We start from the raw sequence: 6,813 nt of genomic DNA, 5'->3' as shown, positions 1-6,813 counted from the left end.
TGTTCAGGAATGGTTCACAGTTCATAAATTGTGTCCACAGTTTATCATGTCTATCCAGAGGTCAGAGGTCAAGTACTGCACGTGTGACACATGTCCAATTAAGCGGGACTTAGACGGCTCTATACACTTTGATATCAGAGTTCATGCAGTTCTTAGGAAGAGTTCGTGTAACAGTTCTTTATCACAGCACAGTCACAGACAGGAACGAGTGAGAACGGAATCCCACTGAGACGAGAAGGAACTTAACTGGCGTGAAGCAGAGCCACACTCTGAACTGACAGCCAAGGAGTTCCAAGGAGGCTTGCTGTGCAGGGATCCAGGGACCAGGAACCAGGGCAGCATGGGAGCCACTCAGGAAGGCATCTGGAACACCAGGAAAGACAGTTCGCTCTAATATGGGAATTAGAGAGTCGGCCAGGCTACCTGAAGTTCAGCTGCGGGACGCTCCGGCGTCTTAAGCGCATGGGAGCGGCAGGTAGACCCGGTCAAGGTCACAGAGGAGTCAGGCTTGGTCCTCCTGGAAACGGTCTGGGTCTTGGATCGTGGAAGAGTCCATGAAGAACCAGACTGTGGGATCTCAAGCAATCTCAAGGAACTGTCATGGTCCGGCCCTTTAGGGCCTTCTGTCATAAGTATGGTCTCGAATCCACGTTCATGCATCGAGTCTTCTGTCTCGTCATGCTCATGTTATCATTGATTTTGTTTCCGTTCATCATCCTTGTATTTGTTCATTCATGGTCACTTAGTCATGTCAGTCTTAGTTTGATTCTGTTTATTTCATTTCTTTATTTCATTTCACTAGTTCGGTTTACTTTTAAACATCTTGCAGTCTTAACTTAGTTCTGTTCGTCATATGGTTATTACAGCATTTGCCTTCAAGAGTTTTCTCATCTGATTATGTTCCGTGTGTTATTTATTGCATTCACTGCTTATCAGTTAATTCCTTTTACTTATTGCATTATTTTGTAGTCTCTGGTTTTGTCATTCTCTTCATTATGTAGTCTTAGTTTATGCTGTCACCTCACTATTGGTTATTAGATTTTTCTTTCATATTTTAATCAGTATCACTCCAGTTCTACGTTTTGATTATGATAATTGATTTCCTTGTTTTCCGGCATTTACTTAGTTCTGTCAGGTTTTGTTAATATATTATTCTGTTTTAGCTTTGCTCATAGTTCGCTGTTTCCTTCATGCTCGTCCGAGTATGTTCCCACTCCATATCATTAGACCAGCCGTTATGTCTTTGTCTCACATTTTGATTCTGTCTGCTTTGTATTTTCATTTACTCCCACTCTTGCACCTGCTCATGTGTCTTTCTTTCTTTCATCACTCCACTCTGTTTTCCTGCCTTCACTCTCTTGCACTTTTGTCTTCCCTGGTCACGCCCCCTTCCAAAACCTTCACTGACACCTGTGTCTTGTTCCACTAATTACACCACCAGTTATTTAAGCCCTCACAGTCTCACAGCTCACTGCCAGATTGTTGAATGTTATTCACTTTCTAGCCCTCGCACCTTGCCTTGTTCTGCCTCGTGTTTAGCCTGCCGGTATTTGATCCTATTTTGTCCTTGACCATGTTTTTTGTCTTTATCTCTGATTGCCACCACGCTGTGTTTTTGACCTCCGCCAATTTGTTGGATAGCCTCAGCCTGCCGTCTGTCTGTACCTTGGTCTTGCTGCTGGACCACTTGTGTACCGAATCCCTACCTGTTTTTATGATTAAACCTAATTCTAACTGCACCTGCTGGGAGAATTTGCATTTGTGCCCCCCTGGTTTGTGCCATGTCCTGACAGGAACATGCAATGCAAACTGCAGCGCAAGTATCTGTCAACTACTGAACAGAAAGTCAAGGTTTAAATAGTCTATCAATCATCAGTCACATATCTGATCCAGGTGCGAAAAATAACAGAGGGTGTATCTAGTGGAGAAACTAACACATGACACTGGTAAAGCGACAGCATTAAAACCAGGACCTGGGGTAAATCCTAACACAAGCTTTTTAAAACATTTTTTGGCTTTTTTCATTAGTAAATTTGTTTTGGCGTGCTAGCATGATTATTTATTTATTTATTGTCACTGTCAAGCAACTCCATCCAGGAATCTGAACCAGTGGATACCATCTATCAGGTTTGATAGGCAGGACAGGCTGGACGCAAATGCAGGACGCAGGAACACAGCTCAGTGGAGTAAAAGTGTTTACTGGGTAAACAGGCTGGGGTCAGTACACAGAAAGGCAGTCCAAACAGAGCAACAGTATCAAAAGCATCAGGCAAAAAGGCGTGGTCAAAGTACACAAGCAGGTAGTCAAAAAACAATGAGGCAAACAGAGCAAGGCAAAAATACAGGAACTGAGCTGGAAGGAAGGCACAAGGTACATCGATCTGGTGAAGAACAAAGGCAAACTGTGAGGCTTATAAAGCACCCAGGTGATTAACTGCAAATCAAGCACAGGTGTGCGGAGAAGCTCACAGAACTGGGGTGTGGCCAGACAGAGAGAGACACCCACCACCAAGAGCCAAGTGAGGGAGACAAGAAAAAGCAGGACACAGAAAACCCAAGCAGAAAGACAGAGACAGACAGAACACAAAATCAACCCAACAATCCAAAAACCTGACACCATCCCAACATTCAGAAAAATAAGAGCACCACCTAAAGGTGCACAGCTTATGGTATAGCCTAGCTGTGTAGTTGTTTATGGTTTTGCCTGTAAGTATTCACAAATAAGCCAAGCCTTCATATCCTGGAAGAACAGAGAACAGTGATTATGATTTTTAAGCAACACTTTCAATTGTGAGCGCTGTCTCTTGAGTGCCATTGCCAGACAACAATCAATCATTCAAGAGGCACGGTACACCCTGGACTGGAAGCCAGTCTATCACGGGGCTAGACAATAATCAGGCTGTCAGTTTAGTGCTCAACTAAGGCAACTTTTCTTTTTCTTCAGACAAATAATATTTTGGTAGCTATAGGACGTCCCTGAATATGAAATTATGTGAAGTTATATGCCATATTAAAAAAGTTATGGATCATTTTTCATTCACAAATTTTGACTGTTGCAGACTCTACATACAACTCAGCCACATGGGGTGTGCAGCCAATACATTCTGAGTGACGCTCCCAAGCCTGGAAAAATGAGGAGGGTTGTGTCAGGAAGGGCATCCAGCGTAAAACAAGCCAACCCAACTATGCAGACTATAAATTGAATTTCCATACCAGATCAGTCGAGGCCTGGGTTAACAACGTCCGCCATTGGTGCTGTTGCCCAACAGGGTGCCAGTGGAAATTGGACTACTGCTGGGTGAAGACAAAGAAGAAGAGGAGGAGAATGTTTCCACAAACAGCGGGAGAAGAGGAAAATTAGAAGGGTGGAAATGAGAGTGGGGACTTTGAATGTTGGTAGTACTGGTAGCAGTTGGTAGTATGACTGGTAAAGGGAGAGAGCTGGCTGATATAATGGAGAGGAGAAAGGTAGACATATTGTGTGTGCAAAAGATCAAGTGAAAGGGAAGTAAGAGCAGGAGCATTGGCGGTGGGTTCAAGTTGTTGTACCATGGTGAGGATAGGAAGAGAAATGGTGTTGGGGTCATTTTAAAGGAAGAGTATGTTAAAAGTGTGTTGGAGGTTAAGCAAGTGTCTGACAGGGTGATGACCCAAGACAGAGCCAGAGACAGACAGAGCACAAAAACAACCTAATAATCCAAGAACCTGACAGGTGGGGGATCGGCAAGTGGGCACAAAGGGCTGGAAGGGGTGGGTTTAAGATGGCTGACATGGAAAGTGGGATTACTCTCATGGACCTTGGATGATGAAGATGGACAGAGACTGGATTAATGATGTTAGCTACAGGGAACAGGCCAACAAACCTGGAAGCCATCTTCTGAGACACACCACGAAGCAGCAGGTGTCGTGTGGATAGCCAGACTCGTTGTCCTGGAACGTAAGAGGGTGCCACCGACCCTCTACGATCCGCTGTCAGCTGTAGCTTTTGGAGGACCGCAACAGAGCCCTTTGGGCCTGCTTCCAGGTCCGTCAGCAACGCATGATGAGTCCGAGAGCAGAAGGTACAGGTGAGCGCACATCTGTGAAGGTGAACAGAGAAGGTTGATGACCAAAAACAATGTGGAACGAAGAAAAATCAGAGGCAGCAGTAGGCAGGCAATTATGGTGGCGATATGCTCTGGAGAGCAGGGGAATGAAAGTCAGTAGGAGCAAGACTGAGTACATGTGTGTGAATGGGAGAGTGTGGTAGAGAGGTGAATAAGAGAGTGCAGGCAGGGTGGAGTGGGTGGGTGGAGAAAGGTGGCACGAGTGATTTGTGACCGAAGAATATCAGCAAGAGTGAAGAGGAAAGTTTACAAGACAGTAGTGAGACCAGCTCTGTTGTACAGCTTAGAGACGGCGGCATTAACAAAAAGACAGGAGGCAGAGCTGGAGGTGGCAGAGCTGAAGATGTTGAGATTCTCTTTGGGAGTGACAAGAATGGACAAGATTAGGAATGAACATATCAGAGGGACAGCTCAGGTGGGACTGTTTGGAGACAAAGTCAGAGAGGTGAGATTGAGATGGTTTGGACATGTGCAGAGGAGGCACCCAGGGTATATAGGAAAAAGGATGCTGAGGATGGCGCGACTAGGCAGGAGGAGAAGAGGGAGGCCAAAGAGGAGGTTTATGGATGTGCTGAGGGAGGACATGCAGGTGGTTGGTGTGACAGAGGAAGATACAGAGGACAGGATGAGATGGAAACGACTGATCTGCTGTAGCGAGCCCTAACGGGAACAGCTGAAAGAAAAAGAAGAAGCAGACTCTACATACAACATGTTTAAAGCATAGAATTGTTAACAGAGATATTCTTTACTGTACTTTCAGTGAATTCGTACCATTTCAGTACAATAACCCCATCAGTCAGTCAACGTAATATGAAAGTTACATCAAGGAACAGGCCGCTATATAGAATGTGTTATGGTAAGGTTCTGGCTATTTGTTTTGGACTCTGCAAATGGTATATAAAATGTCCTTGTTTCATCCCATAAGTAATAATATTTTTTGTTCTTATTTTACTGTAATTCTTTGTGCATGAGGAAATACGAGGTCTGTTAGAAAACTATCCGACCTTTTTATTTTTTGCAAAAACTATATGGATTTGAATCATGTGTGCTTGCATCAGCCAAGCTTGAACCTTCGTGCGCATGCGTGAGTTTTTTCACGGCTGTCGGTTGCGTCATTCGCCTGTGAGCACGCTTTGAGTGAGCAGTGGTCCACCCCCTCGTCGGATTTTCATTGCGAGGAAAATGTCTGAATGATTTGCAGCTTTGCTGCATCAACTTTTTCCAGAAACTGTGAGAGACAGCCAGGTGGACACCATTCGGAAAATTCAGATGGCTTTCAGGGACAATTTTATGGGGATCACACAGATTAAGGAGTGTTACAACTGGTTTAAAGACGGTGCACAATGGCGGAGGGCGCGCCGCGCTCTGAGCGGCGATCGACAGGCTGAAACGACCAGATCATTTCCAAAGTGAACGCTGTGTTGATCCGGAACATCGTCTGACTACCAGAGAAATGGCAGAAGATGTGGACATAGCACTTTTTTGGCACATTCCACAGTTACAGGAGTTTTTGTCATGAAAAGAAGTGCGGAGGAATTCGCGCGTCGGGACGGAGCCGCATGGCGCAGAACAAAAAGCAACGCCATGATGAAGCCTCACAGGACATGTTGTGGCATGTCCAGCTCGTCCACACTTTCTCGGATAGTCACACGACTGAAAAGCCACCGAAAGCCGTCTGAATCTTCCGAATGGTGCAAGAGCTGGGCATGTTACAACATGTCCTGTGAGACCAACACAAAGGTGCTTTTGTCCCGCGCCATTAGCGGCTCCGTGGCGAATTCCTCCGCTCCTCTTTCCATGACAAAAACTCCTGTAACAGTGGAATGTGCCGAAAAAGTGCTATGTCCACATCTTCTGGCATTTCTCTGGTAGTCAGACGATGTCCCGGATCAACACAGCATTCACTTTGGAAATGAGCTGGTCGTTTAAGCCTGTCGATCGCCGCTCGGAGCACAGCGCGCCCTCAGCCATTGTGCGCCGTCTTTAAACCGGTTGTAACACTCCTTAATCTGTGTGATCCCCATAGAATCGTCCCTGAAAGCCGTCTGAATCTTCCAAATGGTTTCCACCTGGCTGTCTCTCACAGTTTCTGGAAAAATTTGATGCAGCAAAGCTCCAAATCGTTCAGACATTTTCCTCGCAAAGAAAATCCGACGAGGGGGCTGGACCACTGCTCACTCAAAGCGTGCTCACAGGCGAATGACACAACCGACAGGCGTGAAAAAACTCACGCATGCGCACGAAGGTTCAAGCTTGGCTGATGCAAACGCACATGATTCAAATCCATATAGTTTTTGCAAAAAATAAAAAGGTCAGATAGTTTTCTAACAGACCTCGTAATTAATAAATATAATGCTCCATTAACATGGACATCTTTAGCAAAAAGTGCAACGTTGCAGACTATAGATGTTTCTCCAACTGCATTTGTTAGAAGTTAAATAATGTGTTTGTATGCTAAGGTAAACATTTTTATATTGTGTTTTATCACTTGACTTTAATATTTAGAAATTTACAATCAACAAAAATATAAACGCAACACTTTTGGTTTTGCTCCCATTTTGTATGAGATGAACTCAAAGATCTAAAACTTTTTCCACATACACAATATCACCATTTCCCTCAAATATTGTTCACAAACCAGTCTAAATCTGTGATAGTGAGCACTTCTCCTTTGCTGAGATAATCCATCCCACCTCACAGGTGTGCC

The sequence above is a fragment of the Thalassophryne amazonica genome, chromosome 4 (assembly GCF_902500255.1).
Source record: "Thalassophryne amazonica chromosome 4, fThaAma1.1, whole genome shotgun sequence".
Lineage (NCBI taxonomy): Eukaryota > Metazoa > Chordata > Actinopteri > Batrachoidiformes > Batrachoididae > Thalassophryne > Thalassophryne amazonica.
Note: the sequence above shows the minus strand (reverse complement) of the source record.